This window comes from Chenopodium quinoa, unplaced genomic scaffold (genome assembly GCF_001683475.1).
Source record: "Chenopodium quinoa cultivar QQ74 unplaced genomic scaffold, ASM168347v1, whole genome shotgun sequence".
NCBI classification, from domain to species: Eukaryota; Viridiplantae; Streptophyta; class Magnoliopsida; order Caryophyllales; family Amaranthaceae; genus Chenopodium; species Chenopodium quinoa.
Window position 1 is genome coordinate 2388058 of NW_018742974.1, and position 22518 is coordinate 2410575.

The window sequence follows — 22518 nt, forward strand, 5'->3', positions numbered from 1 at the left end:
AACTTCCTCGTTATTCATCGGAATTGGGCTTAACACATCGTTGGAAAGCTCTTTTCGAGCCCAATCCGACTATACTATTATTGGACCCTTATCATGGACCAAACTAAATTGGACTGGCTATTTTCATAAATAGATTTAAGAAAGAGATATTTTCGAAAATAGAAAGAGAGATATTTTAATAAAAAAAACATCCACATCACTAGACTTTCACACTTTTACTTCGTTCGATAATCAAATGGCGTGAAAGGTATTCATCACTGGGTTTGGTTTTGGGGAGAAACATTTGGGTATCTACAGTGAAGAAGCAGTAACTAATATGAAATAACCAACAAAACCCAAGAAAAAAGGGAGGAGAATACAATTAACAAAAAGTTCAAACCAGCAAAATAAAGAAAACCTATCTCAAAATCACCAAGATAATGAAAATAGTAGTCTTAATCAAAGCCAACACCAGGTAAAGCTAGGATTAAGGTGTAACCACAAAGATTACAAGGTAGCAATCACAAAGAAAGCAAGATAATCATAAAGATTATGGTAGAGAGAGAAAGTCTCTTTGATTACAAAATCAAGCAAAGTTCAACATTAATTGAAAATAAAAAACGTCTTAAAACAACTTAAATATTTCGCACAAGCTGACAGAAAAACGGGAAAAGGTTCGGCCGAACTAAGGGGTAAGTTGGTCAAACTTGAGGGTAGGTTTGGCCGAACCTAGGGATGGTTCGGTCGAACTTTCCTGCTCCTGGTTTGAAACTGACAAAATGGTTCAGTCAGACTTCCTAGGTTCGGCCGAACCTCTTCAATTCTTCTTGTCTTCAAGTGTGATGATGGTTAGTCCCGAAAGGTGACCGCCAAGGAGCTTAGCTCGAATTCGTGTCACGACACGTGGCAAGTCTTCCACTTCTTCCACTAAGTTCCATGCACCCGCGTCAAACCCCTCCTCTTCTAAAGGAATTGCCCTCAATTCCGGATCATCATCACCAATATCATCTTTAAAAAGAAAAGGAGCAAGATGACCGACATTAAAGGTAGCATGAACTCCAAAGTCTCCTGTTAGATTGAGTTTGTAAGCATTAGGTCCAATTCTCTCAACAACTTCAAAGGGGCCTTCGGATCTTGGCATGAGCTTGTTCTTTCTCTTAGCTGGGAATATTCCCTTCCGAAGATGGAGCCACACAAGATCACCTACATTGAATTCCCTTGGATTCTTGAATTTGTTTTCCCTTGCCTTGTAACTCTCATATGGCTTCTCAATTTTCTTCTTGACATCTTCATGAAGTTTTTTGATCGTTTCAAATCTATCTTTTGCCTCAAAGCTCAACTCCTCTTGGGGATACTAGGCAACAAGTCAAGTGGTAGGCGGGGATTGAAACCATACACTACTTCAAATGGTGTTTTTCCGGTAGCTATGCAATGAGAGCGGTTGTAAGCAAATTCAACTTGAGGTAGCTTAAGATCCTCGTCTTTCATGTGTTTGCTAAGGATAGCTCAGAGAACGGTGGAAATGGTAGTTACCTCGGTTTGGCCGTCGGTTTAAGGGTGATTAGAGGTACTAAACAAGAGCTTGGTTCCCACTAATTTCCACAAAGTCTTCCAAAAGTAGCTCAAAAACTTAGGATCTCGATCTGACACAATACTTTTTGGAATGCCATGAAGCTTCACCACTTCTCTAAAGAACAAGGTAGCCATATGAGAAGCGTCATCAGTCTTATGGCAAGGAATAAAGTGAGCCATCTTGCTAAAACGATCAACCAAAATAAACTCGGAATCATTTTGCCTTTGAGTGCGAGGGAGAGCAACCACAAAATCCATACTAAGATCATCCCAAGGGTGATTAGGGACCGGAAGAGGAGAGTAGAGTCCTTCACGGAATTGAATCTTAGCCTTGTGACAAGCCCCACCACAAGCTATCACATCTTGCACATCACCAAACATCTTGGGCCAATAAAAATGCTCTCGAAGAATGTCATATGTTTTTGCAACCCCAAAGTGTCCGGCTAGTCCTCCTTGATGAGCTTCCTTAACAAGCAACCGTCGATGAGAGTATTTCGGAACACAAAGCTTGTTTCCCTTGAAAATGAAACCCTCTTGCACCATGAAAGAGCCATCGACCCCTTCCTCACACTTCTTCATCAACCCACCAAAATCCTCATCATTGCGATACAACTCTTTAAGTAACTCAAACCCTAAAAACTTCGCATCAAGAATAGTGATCATACAATGCCTCCTAGAAAGAGCATCGGCAACAACATTGCTCTTCCCTTCCTTGTACATATAAGAGAAAGTGAATGATTGGAGGAATTCAACCCATTTGGCATGCCTTGCATTGAGTTTATGAGAACCATTGATGTACTTGAGAGATTCATAATCGGAGTGTAGTACAAATGGTCTAGGCCTCAAGTAATGTGACCAATGATCAAGAGCCCTCACAATAGCATAGAACTCCTTTTCATAGGTACTATGACTCATTCTTGCTCCACCAAGCTTCTCACTAAAATAGGCAACCGACCTCCCTCCTTGCACAAGAACCGCTCCAACTCCAACCCCACTAGCATCACATTCAACTTCAAAGGGTTGATCAAAATTCGGAAGAGCTAAGATTGGAGCCTTACACGACTTCTTCTTGAGGGTCACAAAAGCCCTTTGAGCCAATGGTGTCCACTCAAAAGTGCCCTTCTTCATGCATTCGGTCAGCGGGGCCAAAATAGTGCTAAAATTCTTCATAAACCTTCGATAGAAGGAAGCTAGACCGTGGAAACTCCTAACGTGAGTGAGAGTAGTAGGAGTAGGCCAAGATTGAATGGCCTCCACTTTAATAGGGTCCATTGAGATCCCTACATTTGAAATCACATAACCAAGAAAAATAATACTATCCACCATAAAAGTACACTTTTCCAACTTGGCAAAAAGCCGCCTACTTCTCAATGTTTCAAATACTTGCCTGAAATGTTTAACATGATGAAGTTCACATTTGCTATAAACAAATATGTCATCAAAATAAATAAAACAAATTTACCAATGAAAGGGCAAAGTACCTCATTCATGAGCCCCATGAAAGTGTTAGGAGCATTAGAGAGCCCAAATGGTATAACTAGCAACTCATACAAGCCTTGCTTTGTCTTGAAAGTGGTCTTCCTAGGGATGGCAATAGATCCGTATCCGACCCGGATCCGCGGATCCATATCCGTTTTCACGGATATGGATCTTGTAAAATTAGACTCGACGGATCCGAGTCGGATACGGATCCTGTCCTGAAAACGGATTTGGATACGGGTCTAACCCCAATACCCGTATCCGGATTCGTTTATCCGTTTTTTTTATAAAGAAAAATAATTTTTAAAATACAACCCAGCCCACATCTAACTTTAACTCTACCAAACCCTAAAATCTCACATTGTCACACACTCTCTGACTCTCTCTCCTCTTTCCCTAACTCCCTGTCTTCCACCTTCACTCCGCAAATCGTAAGTAACTCCATCAGCCTAACTTCGGCGACCATTAGTCCAACACTTCAGAAGTCCAGCCCATCCTCTCCAACAACTTCAAGTACTTACAGTTCGTGAATTCAAGTTTAATTATCTTCAAATTCTTTACTTTATGTTTGGTTTTATTAAACCAATTGTTTTTATATTAATGCCTAATGATTTGTAACTAGCTATAGTTTTCTGCATGTTTTAATTTTCATTTGTCATTTAGTTATTGTAAATTGTGGTTATTTGGTGTTTGTTAATTATGTGGTGTATTTGTTTGTATTGTTATTCATAACTTCATAAGACAAGTATTAATGGATTGTTGAGATTTATATAAGTTTTCTTGATTATTGGAGTAGTTGTAGAATTGGGATTCAAAATTGAACGAAACAGTTGAGGGAGGTTTGAAAATTAAAAGTAAAACCATTGTTTTAATTGAAAACTAGATTATTTTGCTAAAAAAATAGGTATAATGTACAGGATCCGTTTTGGACCCGTTTCGGACCCGGATCCGTAGGATCCAACAGATATGGATATGGATCCTCCTTCTCCATACCCGACGGATTGGGATCCAGGGTGCAAAAATGGATCTGGATCCATTCAGATCCAGTCCAGATGCGACCCGTTGCCATCCCTAGGTCTTCCACTCATCTGCTTCACGCATACGAATTTGATGGTACCTTATCCTCAGGTCAATCTTCGAAAACACCATGGAACCATGTAACTCATCAAGCATATCATCAAGTCGGGGAATAGGGAAGCAATACTTGATGGTGATGTTATTGATGGCCCTACTATCCATACACATCCTCCATGTACCATCCTTTTTCGGAACCAAAAGAGCCGGAACCGAACAAGGGCTAAGAGATTCCCTCACAAATCCTCTTCTAATCAACTCACCAACTTGTCTTTGAAGCTCTCTTTCTTCATTGGGGGTACACTTATAAGTCGGTCTATTAGGGTGTTGTGATCCGAGAATAAGATCGATTTGATGCTCAATTCCCCTAATAGGTGGCAAACCGGGGGGGAGATCATCGGGAAAAACATCATTGTACTCAACCAATACTTCCTTGACAAGGGGGTGGATCGGGTTCTCTCGCTCACTCTCTTGTGTTTCCGTAAGAAGATAAATAAAGACAAATTGTCCTTGATTTATCTCTTTTCCCATCTCATTTTCCCCAATGAGAAGGTTCTCTTTGATTGTGGTTCCCATACCCAAGGGTTCATTGTGTTTGATGGTGGGGGACAAAGGGTTGAGTACAATCTTCTTCTTATCCATCATGAATGAATAAGTGTTCTTTCTTCCATCATGCGTTACATCTCTATCAAATTGCCAAGGTCTACCAAGCAATACATGACAAGCATCCATAGGCAATACATCACAAAGCACCTCATCCTTATATAGCTTGCCAATTGAGAAAGAAAGAAGAGTTTGTTTCGTTACCTTCACCTTATTGTGATTGTTAAGCCATTGAAGCTTGTAGGGAGTAGGATGAACGGTAGTTTCAAGATTGAGCTTGCTCACCAATGTTGTTGAAGCCACATTAGTGCAAGAGCCACTATCAATGATAAGGTTGCAAACTCGATCCTTGATGGTGCAACAAGTTTGGATGATGTTTTCCCTTTGCTCTTCCGCCAAAGGGGTAGAAATGGAGTGAAGTGCCCTCCTCACAACAAGGATTTGACCCTCATCGGCTTCAACTAGAATCTCATCCTCTTCATCATATATAGGGTCTCCAAAATCCCTCTTCTCATCTTCGTAATCATCATCATCCATTTCATGAATCATCATAGCTCTACTATTTGGACACTCATTAGCAAAATGTCCATAACCCCTACACTTGTAGCAAGTCTTCCGATTGCTCATCTTGTTGTGATCATCTTTGCTAGAAGAATGCATTGGAGCCTTGGCTTTGTCATCCTTGGCAATGGGCTTGTCTCACCCTTTGGAGCAAAAGAACTCTTGAAGGTAGGCTTAGTATACCCACTAGCACTACTCACCTTGTCATACTTCTCAAACTTCAAACCATTTTGCACCACTTGATAAAAACTTCTATGGGCATGCACATCAACCTTTTGCCCAAGATTTCTTTCAAGACCACCAATATACCTAGCAATCTTATGCTCCGGTTCTTCTTCAATTCCACTCATGATAGAAAGTTTCTCAAACTCCCTATTATACTTCTCTACCGACATAGTTCCTTGCTTAAGAGAGTTCAATTTAAGATAAGCATCTTGCAAATAATCTTTAGGCATAAAGGCCTTGTTCATATATTTCTTCAATTTCTCCCAAGAAGTGATTTTTGATTTTCCATCTTTCTTCCTACGATTCTTTAAGTTCTCATACCACAAAGAAGCATGTTTTTGAGTTTAAGGATGGCCAATTTGAAACGTTTTTCATCATTATAACCCTTATATTCAAACACATTCTCCATACTCCTAACCCAATCAAGAAATTTATTAGGATCAAGATTACCTTCAAAGTCCTGAAATTCCAACTTGATGTCTCGGTCCCGGTTGTCCTCATGATGTCGTTAGCGGTGTTCCCTTCTCCGGTGAGGAGAGTAAGAGTCATCTTCTTCACTAGGGCTCCTCCTCCTTCTAGGACTTCTTCTATTCTCCAAGACCTCAAGAAGTCTATCAAACTTCCTTTCTAGAGCATCCAATCTAGAATTTTCATTGTAACCTTCATCATCTTCATAATAGTATCTATCACCCATGTTTCAAGATAGAAAGCTTGTATTTTTGAGAAAAAATTCAAATTTTTGTGGGAAAAGATCAGATCTTCTGAGACAGGGAAATAGAAATTCAAAAAGGTAGGATATTTCTAGGCTAATAAGCTAGGCTCTTGATACCAAATGATATGAAATAACCAATAAAACCCAAGAAAAAGGGAGGTGAATTCAAGTAACAACAAGTTCAAACCAACAAAATAAGGCAAACCTATCTCAAAATCACCAAGATAATGAAAATAGGGGTCTTAATCAAAGCCAATACCAGGTAAATCTAGGATTAAGGTGTAACCACAAAGATTACAAGGTAGCAATCACAAAGAAAGTAAGATAATCACAAAGATTATGGTAGAGAGAGGAAGTCTCTTTGATTACAAAATCAAGCAAAGTTCAACATTAATTGCAAGGCAAACACGTCTTAAAACAACTTAAATAGTTCGCACAAGCTGACAGAAAAACGCGAAAAGATTCGACCGAAAAAGGGGTAAGTTCGGTCGAACTCGAGGGTAGGTTCGGCCGAACCTAGGGATGGTTCGGTCGAACTTTCTTGCTCCTGGTTTTATCGAACCTTTGGAGTTTGACCACTGCTGCAAAACTAACAAAATCGGGTTTGAAAATGACAAAATGGTTCGGTCGGACTTCCTAGGTTTGCCCGAACCTCTTCAATTCTTCTTGTCTTCAAGTATGATGATGGTTAGTACCGAAAGGTGACCTCCAAGGAGCTTGGCCCGACTTTGTGTCACGACACGTGGCAAGTCTTCCACTTCTTGCACTAAGTTCCATGCACCCGCGTAAGTATCCTTCGGGAAATATATATCTTCCAATTTCTTCATGAGATTTGGGGCAGCGTCTCACTAGGGTTACGCATAAGGTTAGTCTCCACGTTTCCATTAAAAAGACATAGAGCATGATCGAAGGCTTGTCTTGAACCTACAATACCAGAATCACGAAAAAGGGTAGCCTGAAGACCAGTAGACTGCAAACGCGACGCAAGGAAAGCAAAGGGTAAGGTGGCAAGTCGCCATTGCTAATCACCAAAACCAGGTCCAGAAGCAATCATAATGCGCTTTAATGATGCTCGAAGAGCCACTCAAAAGAAATTTAGGCCGCTTTAAAAAGACGAGGAGGACAAGTGCGTATAGCAAAGTAGAGTTTGGAAACTCCAATACACGCACAAAAAAGTAACAACTCACATTGGGGATCATCGAGCTTAACAACACCATCCATTAGCACAATAGTCTTCGATACTCTCTTCGAAACAAGCAAACCACAAAAAGAGGAGTCCGCACTGACAGGACCACCAAGAAACTTAACACCATGCACCGGACGAGTAATATCCGGAGGAAAGACACCTACGAGACGGCTACAAGGGTCCTCCGAGGGCCAGGAAACTTTTGTTTTTTCAACGTTGACATGAAGGACGAGACGAGGTCCCTCCGCCAAGATCAGAACCATGACCTTTCCTACCACCAAGGTGTCACCAATAATAGTGCCACCATCCAATTACGAAGCCGCGTTGCATTTTCTTACAGGACCATAAGGTATGCTTCCCATAAAACAGCCTTGCTAGAGTAGAGTAACAAAATTCAACCTAACGCGAGAGAGTTGGACAATGAACAAGAACCTCACGCAACATAGCAGTACGGTTAACCAAATTAAAGGCATTATGGAAATCAACCAGCAACATAGAGGGGACAACATCACCACCACGAGCCTCAACTAAATGATTAACATCATGGAGAATAGTCTCACCACGCGCCGGTACCCCAACACCAAATTGAAGACATCCTAAATAGCTACCTAGATGCGGACCAATTGAAGAAGCCCAAACCTTTGAAACCAGACGCTGCCAAACAGTACCTACAACAATAGGCCGAATACCACCACCAGGCTTAACAAGTGGCGTGAGAAGAGCACTAGCAATATACTCCCCTAACTCAGCAGGACATTTCCCTACGAGACAGAGATTAACCACATGCGTAATAGAGCCCACTAACTCATCATAAATAGCAACCACAGCTCCACTCAAGCAATCTAGAAGGTGCTGAGCTCTCAAGTCGTCTCTACCACATGACGTACCCCGTAGAAAACCCCTAATCTGGTAAAAAATAACAGCAGGAGTAGCGATAAGATGATGATCAACAGGGATATATGGCAATATAGGAGTAGCGATAAGGTGATGATCAATAGCGATAAGGTGATTACTATTATTATATCTCAAAAACAAAAGTCATACAACCTAAAATAAATTAGTGGGAAGCCGAGATACAATCTGGCCCCCCACTCCTCTAGCTATAGCAAAGCCTACCTTAGTAAATATATCATCTGCATGTTGGGGTTTAGTGAATCCTACTCACCGTGGAAAAAACCCGAGCCAAGGATCATGCTCGCAATAATTACTATCACTAATACATAAACATAAACATAAACATAAAATGGCAAAATAGGAAATATACCTTTGTCATGTGCTTCGCCCGACCGATTGAACTCTTACTTGAAAGCTTAGCCCCGAAAAAATGAGAGCCTCCGACGGAGATCCGCCGCAAAAACGACTTCCGACTTTTAGGTCCGTTACCTTGAGGTTAGCGAGGTCCGACCAAAACCCGAGTATTATACACTACTAGAAATAGGCTAAATAGCGACGGAATTGTTGCGACGAACCCCTTTTTCCGTTGCAAAGTTCACATTTTACGACGGAATTTGTTTCGTCGCAATTTAGCGACGGAAAAGTTGAGTTCCGAGGCTGTATCCGTCGTAAAGTTTGCGACGGAAATAAATTTCATCGTAAACATAATTTTCCGACGGAATATTCCGTCAGAAAATTATGTTTACGACGGAATTTATTTCCGTCACAAAAGTTGGGTTTTTTTTTTTGAAAAATAACAATCTGGATCGACCTAGAAAAAAAAGGGGGAAAGAGCATTTGAAGCAGCAGAGAGAGAAAGAGAAGGAGAGAGAAAAAGAGAAGGAGAGAGAGAAAGAGGGCGGCTCTCCAGCGACCGTAATCGGCGACGGTGACACCGGCCGTCGACCCACGCTCGCCGCCGAGAACGAAAGAGAGAAAGAAGGGTGAAAGAAAGAGAAAGGAGAACGAGAAAGAGAAAGAGAAGAGAAGGAGGAAGAGAGAGCCGTCGAGGAAGAAGAACGACGCTGGTGGTTTCCGGCGACGCTGCCACGTCTAGGTAACTTTAAATTAGTTTTTTTTTTTATTTTGCAAAAAAACCACCACCGGCTAACAATTAACCACCACAATGCAGCCTAGCTAGCGGCGCACTTCCGTCCCCTATCCATGACTGAACCGACTGGTGGTGGTTGTTTCCGACGACGCCACTTCCCCCTTAAAATTCAGTAAGTTGTTTTTGTTTTTTTTTTTCTTTTTTTTTCCGGCACTACTACTAGTAATAATTATTTGATTTATTAACCACCATAATGCAGCCTCCCTTGACCACCACAACCGCAACCTCCGGCTTCCTCCCTTCCCTCGCCGTGGCTGAAGCAGTTGGTAAGTTGTCCTTTCCCCAATTTTCTTTTTTTTTTAATAATAAACCCTTATTTATTTAATTTAATTATTTTTTTAAAATATTTTGTATGTAGGATTTGTAAAATTGGTTTAATTGTCAAAAAGAATTGCAGATCTAAAGGTTAGTCACATTACAAACCCTAATATAACGTATATATGTTAGTTTGGTTTGGTTTTGTTTAACATAACTTAGTTTCGTTAAGTTTATTCTAATATAATGTGTGTTAGTTTAGTTTAGTTACTTTTTTTTTGTAAGTATGTTAGTTTAGTTTAGTGTAGTTTACTTTTTTGTAAGTATGTTAGTTTAGTTTAGTTTATTTTAATATAATGTGGTTTAATTTAGTTTAGTTTTACTAAAGTATATTAGATTAGTTTAATATTATGAAACTTTAGGTACGTTTTGTTTGTTTTGTTTAATATGATGTTTGTTAGATTACTTTAGTTCATTATAATCTAGTTTAGTTTTGTTTAGTTTAATATAATGTTTCTTACTTAAGTTTAATTTTTTATAATGCATGTTACTATATTTAATATTATGATATGTTAGTTTAGTTTGGTTTTGTTTGGTTTGATTTGTTTATATTAATGTTAAGGTTTTATGATATGTTTGTTTATGTTAAGTTTAATTATGATGTATTTGTATAATTTTTTGTATGTTAGATTAGTTTTAATATCTTTAAGAAAATCATTTTCATAATCATATGCCTAGATACCCGTTCAAGGCATACACATTAGGAGTATGTCTTGAATAGTCCCCGGTTGGGACTGTCCTTGTACGTTGTGAATGTATTCCTTTGTTTTAATTCTAAGGAAGATCCTTGCTTGTCATTTCTCTACAATGTTCTCTAGGTACATATATAGGTGTTTCTAATCGCCTATATTGTGTACTCGGGGAACTGTAGGGAGATGCTGCCGGATTTTCCATAGAATTGAAATTCTGGCATACATTCACTAGTGAGATTGAACGTACAAGGATGGGTTAGGTTGGAGTGATAAGGACCCTTGGAAATCATTTCTCTTCTCATTTGCATTTCCATAACAGTTTGATCTATAATGAATATATATTGTGCTTTATGAATAATGTGATTAATGGCATATGTGTTAGTTGTGTAGAACTTGTAATCATGAAACGAAAAGAACGTAGCTGGATGTACGAAAGGAAGGTTGGGAATTCTGTTAATCATGAGTTCTTGAAGGGGGTAGATGAATTCCTTAAATATGTGGAAGATCATCCCGAGAGTAGCAACCCGAATGAAGTTAGGTGTCCATGTTTTAAATGCAAAAACAAACGTCTCTGGGATCCAGATATGGTCAAACTTCATTTGTATCGCAGCGGTTTTTTACCTAATTACTACGAGTGAATGTGTCATAGGGAAGGGTTTCCAGGAATTCGTAGAAGGGAGTCAAATTAATATTGTGAAATGGTTTTGGATGCCTTTGGTCAGTCTCAAGATCAAGGCCATTCCGAAGAGCCACCTGTTTCATTAGAGGAGGAGCCTAATGCACAAGCCAAGCCATTTTTTGATTTGTTAAGGGCTTCTGAACAACCGTTGTACGAAGGGAGTTCATTGTCTGTGTTAGAGATGGCTTCTAGAATCACTAGCCTAAAGTGTGAGTATAATTTGCCGCACAGATGTGTTGATGGATTTGCTTCTTTGTTTAGTGAAGCGATTCCTAACAACAACCACATGGCTGAGACATTCTATGAGGTCAAGAAAATTGTTAAGGGGTTAGAGCTGCCCCATGAAAAGATTCATGCATGCCCAAAAGGATGTATGTTGTTTTGGAAAGATGATGCTCAATTAACTGCATGTAGGGTGTGTGGCAGCGACCGATACAAGAAGACTTCTAAAGGTAGCGTAGTGCCTTTGAATGTTCTATTTTATTTCCCTATCACACCTAGGTTGCAAAGGCTTTTTGCAACTAAAAACATTTCTGAGGAAATGACATGGCATGCTAAAAATCCTCGAGTTCAAGGCACAATGGCACACCCTAGCGATAGTGAAGCGTGGAAACACCTAGATAGTTGCTTTCCTGAGTTTGCCTCTGAACCTCGTAATGTTTGACTTGGCCTATGTACGGATGGATTTGCTCCACATGGTCAGTTTGGGGGGCAGTATTCATGTTGGCTTGTCATTTTGACCCCTTATAACTTGCCTCCGTCAATGTGTATGATAAGACAGTTCATGTTTCTTTCGTTACTAGTTCCTGGTCCTAAAAACCCTAAGGGCAACTTGGATGTTTACATGCAACCGCTCATACACGAGTTGAAACAGTTGTGGGAAGTTGGGGAAAATACTTACGATATTTCGAGAAAACAAAATTTCAATCTTCGAGCAGCCATCCTATGGACCGTTAGTGACTTCCCGACTTATGGTATGTTATCTGGTTGGACCACAGCCGGTAAGAAGGCTTGTCCATATTGCATGGAGAAAAGCAAAGCATTTTGGCTCGAAAATTGTGGTAAGGTTTCTTGGTTTGACTGCCATCGTCAATTCCTTCCGACAAATCATCCTTTCGAAATAGTAAAAATGCATTTTGTAAAAACAAAGTCGAAAAAGGTTCACCACCTCACATCATGTCAGGAGAGGAACTTTGGGAATGTGTGAAAAACCTCCCGAAAGCAACAGATGGCCCCGAGGCACTGAAACGTGTCAAGAATGCAAAAAAAGGGTGGTTCAAGCAAAGCACTCTATGGGACCTTCCATATTGGAAACATCTGCTTGTTCGTCACAACTTAGATGTCATGCACATTGAAAAAAACTTTTTTGATCAGTTGATTAACACTATAATGGACGTGAAAAAGCAATCTTGTGACACCCCATCAGCTCGGAATGACATTGCTAAATACTGTAAACGGCCCCAGCTACATCTTCAAGAGGATGATAGAGGAAAAGAATTCATGCCAAAGGCTCCATTTGCTCTTGACAAGGCTCAGAGAAAGGTTTTGTGTGAGTGGGTCAAACAGCTGCGGTTTCCTGATGGTTACGCTTCCAATTTGAGCCAATGCGTTGATTTGCAATCAGGTAAGTTACATGGAATGAAAAGTCATGATTTTCACGTGTTCATGGAGAGGTTGTTTCCCACTACTTTGAGAGAATTGCTCCTTACCCATATATGGAATGCAATTACAGAGATAAGCCAATTCTTCCGCGATTTATGTTGCTACACAACTACAGTTAGCGACATGGAGCGATTGGAAAAAAACATAGCTGAGATCCTGTGCAAGCTTGATAAGGTTTTTCCCCCATCTTTCTTCAACTCCATGGAGCATTTACCAATTCATTTGCCATGTGAGGGCAAGTTATGTGGGCTTGTTCAATATCGGTGGATGTATCCTTTCAAAAGGTAAATCAAAGGTCCTTTCTCAACTCTTACTTTTATCTCTTTCATTGATTTCCGTTACTTATACTTCTACGACTACATAAACATAATTACAGGTTCCTCAATCACCTGAAAAAAAAATTGGTAATAAGGCTCGTGTTGAAGGTTCCATATGCAATGCTTATCTCACTGAAGAGATATCAAACTTCTGCTCCAATTACTTTCAGCCCTCAGTTGACACAAAAACACGAGATCTAGGTCGAAATGTGAATGCTGATGTGGAATCCCCGGCTGACAACGATGAAATCCCAGAGCTGTTCACGGTGGATAAGGGTCGTGTGTCAAATTTGGGTAAAACTCGGTATTTAGATGACAAGGAACTCGAACGTGCTCATTTGTTCGTTTTAAGAAATACCGGCATTCTTGGTGAATACGAAAGGTATATATGTTTACGATAAACTTTTGAAAATCCCTTAAATTTAATATAATTGCTGCAATGATTAACCATGTGTCATTAATCTATTAGGCAGTTTGAGGACTACATTCTTAGTACTCGAACTTATTTGCGTCGAGAAGATGTCATGGAGAAATGCGAAAGTGAATTCCCTGATTGGTTTCATCACAAGGTGATAATACCTTTCGAACATTGCATCTCGATTAATTTGTGATAATATAATATAATATATTTCATTTCAATTAGTGTGACGCTTGTATTCGTAACGGTTATAGGTGAGAGAACAAAAACCAAGTTCCGATGTGTTGTGAGCATTGTCTATGAGGCCTTTCAAGCGTGTTCGAACTTGGAACCAGATATTTGTCGGTGGCTTTAATTTCCACACACAGTCCTATGGAAAACACAAATCTACGATGAATTACGGGGTGTGTGTCTCAAGTGAGGACGGTGGAGAGTACACTCCTTTGGCATTTTAAACGGCATAATTGAACTTGTCTACACCAGTCCCGAAAAAGAGTACAAGACTATTTTGTTTAGTTGTAGTTGGATGGATTGTGGTAAAGGAATGAACATTCATGAAGAATACAAGCTTGTCGAAGTAAATCATACTAAGAAGTATCCCAAGTATGATCCATTTGTCTTATCTTACCAAGTGTCTCAAGTGTATTATGCATCTTACCCTAGCCTTAAACGTGATCGGGTTCAATGGTGGGCTGTATTTAGAACTCAAGCAAGGTCGGTGATTGATGCTCCAGTGGATTTAGAGTTTTTGCAGGGTCCTTCCCCACAAGTACATGCAACGCTTTGTCCACCAAATGACATTCCAGACTATGAACTTGATAGTGATGGTGATGATGACGATGGCTTTATTATCTCAAGCGATGAAGAAGAAGAAGAAAGCATTGGCTCCAGTGACAGTGACGAAGAAGAGGACATCGATGTATTTTTAGATGACACTAGTGATAGCAATAATGATAGTGATAATTATAGTGGTAGTAGTGATAAGAGTAATGAAGAGGAGAATATGTAGTTACTCCTTTTACTATTGTCTTCGAATGTTTAGTTTTTAATGACTACTTGGATTTGTAATATTGCATTACATTTTTGGTCTCATTTTATTATTTTAATGTCTTATGGATCTAATTTATGAATTTACAATGTGCGATTATGGTACTAATAACTTTTTCAGGTGGTCATCATGGGAGGAGGAAATAAAGGAGAAACGTCCAAGAGGAGAAAGTCTAAGGGGAAATCTCCGGTTGTACGTGTTGACGAGGATGAGTCAATGGAGGAAGCGGAGGCACATGATTTGGGGGCCTCTCAAGAAATCGTCAGAAATGTACAAGGGCAACAGGAGCAACATCAGCTTCAGGAACAGGAGCTACAGGACCCGCATCCTACTGACTTGCTAGAGTTGGACCCTTCCACACTTTGGTGCGTATGTATTTGTAAAATGAAATATCCTTAAATTCGTATTTACTTTGATAAAGTGAATTTGTATTACTTTAACCATGTTTTGTTCACTTTTTGTTGATTATCTACTTACATGAATGTCTATCCTTTATTATAGGTTTGATGATAGGCCGGTGAAGAATGTGCTCTCCGACTCGCTAACCGGCTACTATGTTCAGCCTTGGAGGAATTATGGAGAGGTTGATGAAGATTCGAGAGAGCACTTTTGGAACTTGTTCAACGTATGATAACTTTAACCTAACATAATACATGTTTTATAAATTATATTGATGGAGTTGAATTTTGTAATAAAGACATTTTCTTGATTTGCAGAAAAAATTCAAGTGGGCACCTGAGTTAAACAACCAAGTGAAGGACACTTTCGAAGAAAAGTTTGCAAATCACCTACGTGACACGTTCTACAACATCACACACAGGATGAATGGTCGCAAACCAAGATGGATTAATAAGGATGTCCACGAAGGCATGATGAAAATTGTTGCCACCGATCCAAAATATCAGAAGCGGTCGGAACAAAACAAGAAGAATCGAAGAGGCGGATCCATGGAAAATGTCGTTGAACCAACCCACTTTCAAGGTTCGATGTCATCTGTACAACATGATAAAAAGATGGTAAGGTTCCTACAATATGTTCAGTAACAATTATGTCATTTGTCTATTAATGAATTTTGGTGGGCTAACATGCTTTCATTGATTTTCTGCATGTACATATAAAGGCTGCAAAAAACCAAGGCCAATTACCAAATGCCCATGATCTTTTCTTGAAGACACACTTCAAGGAAGTTCCTGGTAAAGGACAAGTGGCTGCCAACAACAAAGTAAAAAGGATTGCGGTAAACACTTATTATATGAGTTGAAATATGGCAAATTAGCAAAGTAAAACTCAATATATGCTTATTTTGGATGAATTTGGATGAGTTAGGGTCGAACATTGACATATGTGCTTATTTCTCTTAATTTCTATCCTTAGGCACTTAAAAGTATGTGATATTGGAATGCTATAAGAAAGAACGAGTCCATTTGCTTGAAAACTTAGAAAATAGGCATGGTTTTAGCCATATAGGCCAAATTTTGATAATTTTTGATGAGTTAGGGTTGAAAATTGACATATGTGCTTATTTCTCTTAATTTCTATCCTCAGGCACTTAAAAGTATGTGATATTGGAATGTTATAAGAAAGAACGAGTCCATTTGCTAGAAAACTTAGAAAATAGGCATGGTTTTAGCCATATAGGCCAAATTTTGATAATTTTCGATGAGTTAGGGTTGAAAATTAACATATGTGCTTATTTATCTTAATTTCTATCCTTAGGCACTTAAACGTATGTGATATTGGAATTTTATAAGAAAGAACGAGTCCATTTGCTTGAAAACTTAGAAAATAGGCATGGTTTTAGCCATATAGGCCAAATTTTGATAATTTTCGATGAGTTAGGGTTGAAAATTAACATTTGTGCTTATTTCTCTTAATTTCTATCCTTAGGCACTTAAAATTATGTGACATTGGAATGTTATAAGAAAGAACGAGTCCATTTTCTTGAAAACATAGAAAATAGGCATGGTTTTAGCCATATAGACCAAATTTGGATGATTTTGGATGAGTGAGGGTTAAAAATTGACTTATGTGCTTATTTCTATTAATTTCTATCCTTAGGCACTTAAAAAAAATTGATATTGGAATGTTAGAAGAAACAAACCTTACATTTGCTTGAAAACTTAGAAAATAGGCTTGGTTTTAGCCATATAGGCCAAATTTGGATGATTTTGGAGGAGTGAGGGTTGAAAATTGACATATGTGCTTATTTCTCTTAATTTCTATCCTTAGGCACTAAAAAGCAATTAATATTGGAATGTTAGACGAAAGAACGAGTCCATTTGCTTGAAAACTTAGAAAATAGGCATGGTTTTAGCCATATAGGCCAAATTTGGATGATTTTGGACGAGTGAGGGTTGAAAATTGACATATGTGCTTATTTCTCTTAATTTCTATCCTTAGGCACTTAAAAGCAATTGATATTGGAATGTTAGAAGAAAGAAACCTTACATTTTCTTGAAAACTTAGAAAATAAGCATGGTTTTAGCCATATAGGCCAAATTTGGATGATTTTGGATGAGTGAGGGTTGAAAATTGACATATGTGCTTATTTCTCTTAATTTCTATCCTAGGCACTTAAAAGCAATTGATATTGGAATTTTAGAAGAAAGAACGAGTCCATTTTCTTGAAAACTTAGAAAATAGGCATGGTTTTAGCGATATAGCCCAAATTTGGATGATTTTGGATGAGTGAGGGTTGAAAATTGACTTATGTGCTTAATTATCTTAATTTCTATCCTTAGGCACCTAAAAGTATGCGATATAACTCCATATTGTTGGTTGTTTTTTTAACAATATTTTTTTATCTCAATATTTTGTAGGACACCTACCAGAAGAAGCTCGGAGAAACAATGAGTCAGGGGATTCAGAAGAGTCCCAATGAGTTGTACTGGGAGTCGGTGGGTGGGTGCAATAAGAAGGGGCATGTGAAGGGACTTGGCCAAAGTGCAGAGCTCTACTATGGCAAACAGGGTCGAGGTTCTCGTTCTTCACAGCAATACACGCCGTCTGTCATTTCTCAAATGCAAGACCAGATGGAACACAGGGTGCAAACTCTCCAAACTCAAATGGAAGCCCGAATGGCTGAAATGGAGAGGAGATACAAGGAGAGTTTCGATGAGATGATGAGTCGTCTCAACAACAATGACTCATGTTCCACCATTCATCCTCAGCATCGAGACCTTAGGAACGACCCGGGTGGTGGTGGAGCAGGCCAGGGTGGACTATCTTTTGTACTAGGACATAATTATTATATATATATGTACATAACCCTAATTTTGTAGGTCGGTAATTAATTTTTTTAAAACAACAATTTTAGGACTCAATATTTAGTTTTTTTTTTGTCGATTTATCATTAAAAAAATTCAGGTTTGAAAATGCAGAAAATTACAAAAATTTGTTTTGGGCTGGAAATACAATTTGCGACGGAATATTTCGTCGTAATTTACATATTTGCGACGGAATTTTCCCTCGCAAAATATGATTTACGACGGAATTTTCCATCGTACAAATATACATTGCGATGGAATTTTCCGTCGTAAATTATATTTTGCGACTGAAAATTCCGTCGTAAATTATATTTTGCGAGGGAATTTTCCGTCGTAAATCGTGTTTTGCGAGGGAAAATTCCGTCGCAAATTATATTTTGCGAGGGAAAATTTCGTCGTAATGTAGCTTTGCGACGGAACTTTTTCCGTCGGAAGTTTGCGACGGAACTTCATCAAAGGCCAATTCCAAGTCCGACGATATTATTTCCGTCGTAAATTCCGTCGTAAATTTGGTTTACGACGGAATTTCCGTCGTAAAATGGCCATTTTCCTACAAAGGGTTTTCCGACAACCATTTACGACGGAATTCCGTCGTAAACCAACTTTACGACGGAATTTACATAGTTTACGACGAACTTTTTCTGTCGCAATTTTGCTGTTTTCTTGTAGTGATATGAGTTTAAGAGTTTTTGCAAATGCAATGCTCTATTGAACTCCTACACAAGCAAAGAATTCTTAGGCCCTGCTTTGGCTATTTATATGGAAGGATAGCTTGTGAATTCCACTCATCTTTCAATGTATGACTTTTTCACAAAAAGATCCCACATGGAAAGATTGATGAATTCAACCCTTATTTAAATAAACCAAGGAACAAGTAACAAGTGTCACATGGTTAGGTGAGGACCACTTTCTCACTTGGTCCCCAAGGCATTTCACATGCATTGTGAACTAACCATGTGTCACCTAACCTTGAGACCCAAGTTGCGTTCAGTTGGGCTACTTTCTTTTGGCCCGTGTCCATGACCCATCACCCGGGTCCACGACCCTTTCCACATGTGCTGCCAACGTGGCGGCTACGTGCGCTGCCACGCGTGCTACCACATGGCATTTTTCCATGTGTGCTACCACGTGGCAGACTCCTATATGACGCGATTTCCTAGTCTTTTGCATGGCTAGAATTTTACTTGTTACTTGAAGTATTTGCCCGTCTCACCAAATCCTAAATTTTTGCTCGACATTTGAGATTCTCTGACGCTCGGTTTCGACGCTCCAAGCTCGAATTTTCAACGTCTAAATATTTATTACTCGGGCGACTTATTAATTCTTCCGAATTAATTCGTCCTGTCGGTTCTTTCGTTGCTTGGGTGTGACCCAAAGAGTTCAGTCAAGATTGAGCTGTAATATTAATTATGCATTAATATTATTGATCGGAAGCGGCCTCCACCTAGGCATTCCGATCACTTGACTTTACTAAATATATTAGCTTTACAATAACTCTAAACCCACTATCAGAATTATACACTTATTCGAAGGACACCATTCCTTTCAATCTCTCACTTGTCCTTCCGGACAAGTGAGCTTTCAATGTATAGCCCCTTTCCTATGTCTCTTCATGAACTATAGGTTAAGATTATTCGTCATCCCTATTACGTCCAGAAGTGTTTCTTGAAATTAAAATTTGACTGTCAATAAGCAGATGATTTCTAAAATCCATCTGAGCACGGCCATGCATTTTCACAGTGTCGTTCTTCGAGAGGCCTTGTAAATAACAAGACATGCTCCCTATTGTTAGTAGGGGGACATTCCTAGTCTTGTAATGTAGCTTCTCTTACTAAGAGGACCTAGCCGCCTGATAGCCATCGTTATAATCCCCAATTACGACAGACGTTTGACCGACATAAAAAACAGACTAGTACTCAAACAAGAGACCTCACAATAATTATGGTCATGGAAAAGAGTTCCGATAGCAATAATGAGAGATATACTTATGATGATTTTTAATCTCTTAAAGTATTTTCATAGGTCGATCCAGTATGGTACTAAACCAGTACCTGTGCAAATGATTTATGTCCTCATAGCACAAGAAACTGTGCCATAAATCATACTACACACAAATCTCTATTGGTCATTAATCGTCCACCATATAAATGACCTTGATTAGGGATAATTTTCGATTAAAATATTCAATGTTCACTTAATAGGTGTTTCTTTATCCAAGACATTGTCTTGATCCCCTATTTTGAATATTCTTTAAAATCGAATGGACTCATTATTTAATTCTAAACCACAATTAAATAGAAAACTGAGTGATAAAAAATTGCATGAAATTTTAAATTACTCCAAAACCTAAATGGTTCATCTTATGATAAATGGTTTTTCCAAATGTTTTAGGAGTATCACTCCTTATAAAACATCTATAGAAATCACACCCATATCTAATATGCTTGATTTCTTTCATGCAATTGTAAATGTTGTCGTTCACTTATTGCATAGGTTTAGTTATAACTACTTTGCTAATCTTAGCATCTTCATTCTTGATCACTTTCATAATAAGATGATAAAATTTAAGAGTGTCATGGATTATATGTGATTTAGGATATATTGTCCAAGTGATGGCTCCCACTCATTTTCATGATTGAGACCTTCAACTTGACAACCTACAATCATTAACGTTCAGCAACAAACTTTCCATAGAACATCTTCTTTATTATCGCCATTAAGACAACAATATTCTCAACATATATTTTAGTAGACTTTCTGATGATGCTTTGCTTGGGTTTCACTCCAAACGGCTCACAATGATTTGGGATACCCTAATCACTTGTGATCATGGAAATTTTCCTTAAATTCCTGCACATTACACATGGATGCACGTCCATGTTACCATTCTCAAGCCACGACTTATTGTTAGCTCGTGCTTATAAACGGCTTCCTTGTTAAGGATCTAATCCTTGTTAAGGTTTGTTCTTGCAACATCAATTCTCAAATTGTATTTGTTTCCACAAGTCAAGAACTCATCCTGTTACTTATCCAAGTACTTTGGATATTCTTGGCCACAATCTAACGATCTATTACATAGATTAAGATTGATTAGTACTACATACATACTTCACATGCTCTAAGAAAGTAAGTTGTGTGACGATTCCATATCACAGCGTACATGATGGATTAAATTGCAGAGTAATTCTCAATCTTATTCCATCCATGTGACATTTTAACTCATTCATTTTCACTGAGTCTTGCTAAACTGTTTGCTGTGTGATATGGTTGAAAGTCTCTATTAGAGTCTTTTATGTTTAACTTAGTATTTAGCCTAGCTTATACTTAGTTCAAACATTTACTTAGTTTTATATATACGGGTCGAAAGTCTTTCAAAGTCCTTTAATTCATGTTTAACACGGTAAAATCCTTTACACGTTCAAACATTTTATTAAGTCTATACAATAGATATTAATACCAATATGTATTAAGTATCGTCTTTTGCTTGGTCCATTGTCAAAAATAATTTCAAATCTAAGAATTTAGCATTTGATAGTTATTTTACAATATTGTTCATAAACTATTCGCCGGACCTTTACTTTTGCTCCCACTAAACTTCTTATTCATAAAAATTTCTATGTTTCTCCATAAGCCAATCCTCTTAGACACTTTATGAGAAAACACGTTCCAATTCTTATAAGCAATGCTTCCTTTAATCCCATGACTGATTCCTTGAGCTTGCTTTCAAATCTAGCATTATTTAGATTTTCAAAACCCTTAGACTATTCCATAGTCACTTCCAAAATCCTATTTTGGGAAGGCGGTTTTGGTATCTATTTTTCCATATTTCATATGTGAATTTAATTGTATCCTTTTCATCCAATCTAGCTATGTATGCATATACATTTCCACATTTGTTAGTTTTCTCATTGAAAACTAATTTGCAATCAATAGGTCTTTCACCCTTCATGCAAATTAATCAAGTTTCAAACATGATTTTCAAACATGGGGTTTGTTTCGGATTTTCATGGCCTCTAACCATTATTCAGAATTTGGATTTGTCGTAGCTATCTCACAAGACATTATTCCTTTATTATGTAATATTAAATAGTATGCTTGTAAGTCTTAGGTTTATCTCTAACTTAATAGAAATTTATTGGATTCAATCCAAGCCTTTGGTGAATTCTATACCTATACGGGGCAATTGCATCAACCACTGAGTTTCAAGGCGCTTCCAAAGCCCTTTTATTATGTTGATCTTACTCCAACATTTCTGATGTTTTGTGAGTAATGAATTCTCTTTTAAGGCACTTGTAAAGTCCTTTTAAGGTCTTCTGAGTTCTCAGTTCTAGTTTGTTGCTAAGCTCGATGGTCATCGAGTTCATTGTCCTCCCACTTTTCATTTTGGGAGCGTGTTACTTTCCAGAAAGATACCACTTAGAGCAACAAACTTTATGTTCTCAATTAGGTTGTGGAGGTAATTCCCGTAGTCTCCCTTGAATGCTTACAAAGAGACATGTATATTGTCTTTGGTTAGAAGTTCGTTGTGAAACAAACAGTTAGCTCCCACTTGAGCTATCTTAGTCTTTATTGATCCATTCAGCTCCCACTGAGCCACCTAGCTTTCACTAAGTCGGTGAACTCCCACTGAGACTAAGAGCCTTAGACAAATACTTGAAAAAACGTTTAGAAGTTATTTCTATCCAT

At 38.4% G+C, this 22518-nt stretch overlaps 2 long non-coding RNA genes across 2 annotated transcripts; both read left to right on the forward strand.

Moving 5' to 3' along the window:
* The first annotated feature begins 13221 nt into the window (after positions 1 to 13221).
* On the forward strand, positions 13222 to 14338 carry LOC110729205. The gene is made up of 3 exons (XR_002512832.1): positions 13222 to 13482; positions 13570 to 13669; positions 13773 to 14338. It is a non-coding gene; the product is annotated as an uncharacterized LOC110729205 (long non-coding RNA).
* Positions 14339 to 14898: 560 nt separating this feature from the next.
* On the forward strand, positions 14899 to 15351 carry LOC110729206. The gene is made up of 3 exons (XR_002512833.1): positions 14899 to 14931; positions 15068 to 15191; positions 15283 to 15351. It is a non-coding gene; the product is annotated as an uncharacterized LOC110729206 (long non-coding RNA).
* The last annotated feature ends 7167 nt before the right edge of the window (positions 15352 to 22518 follow it).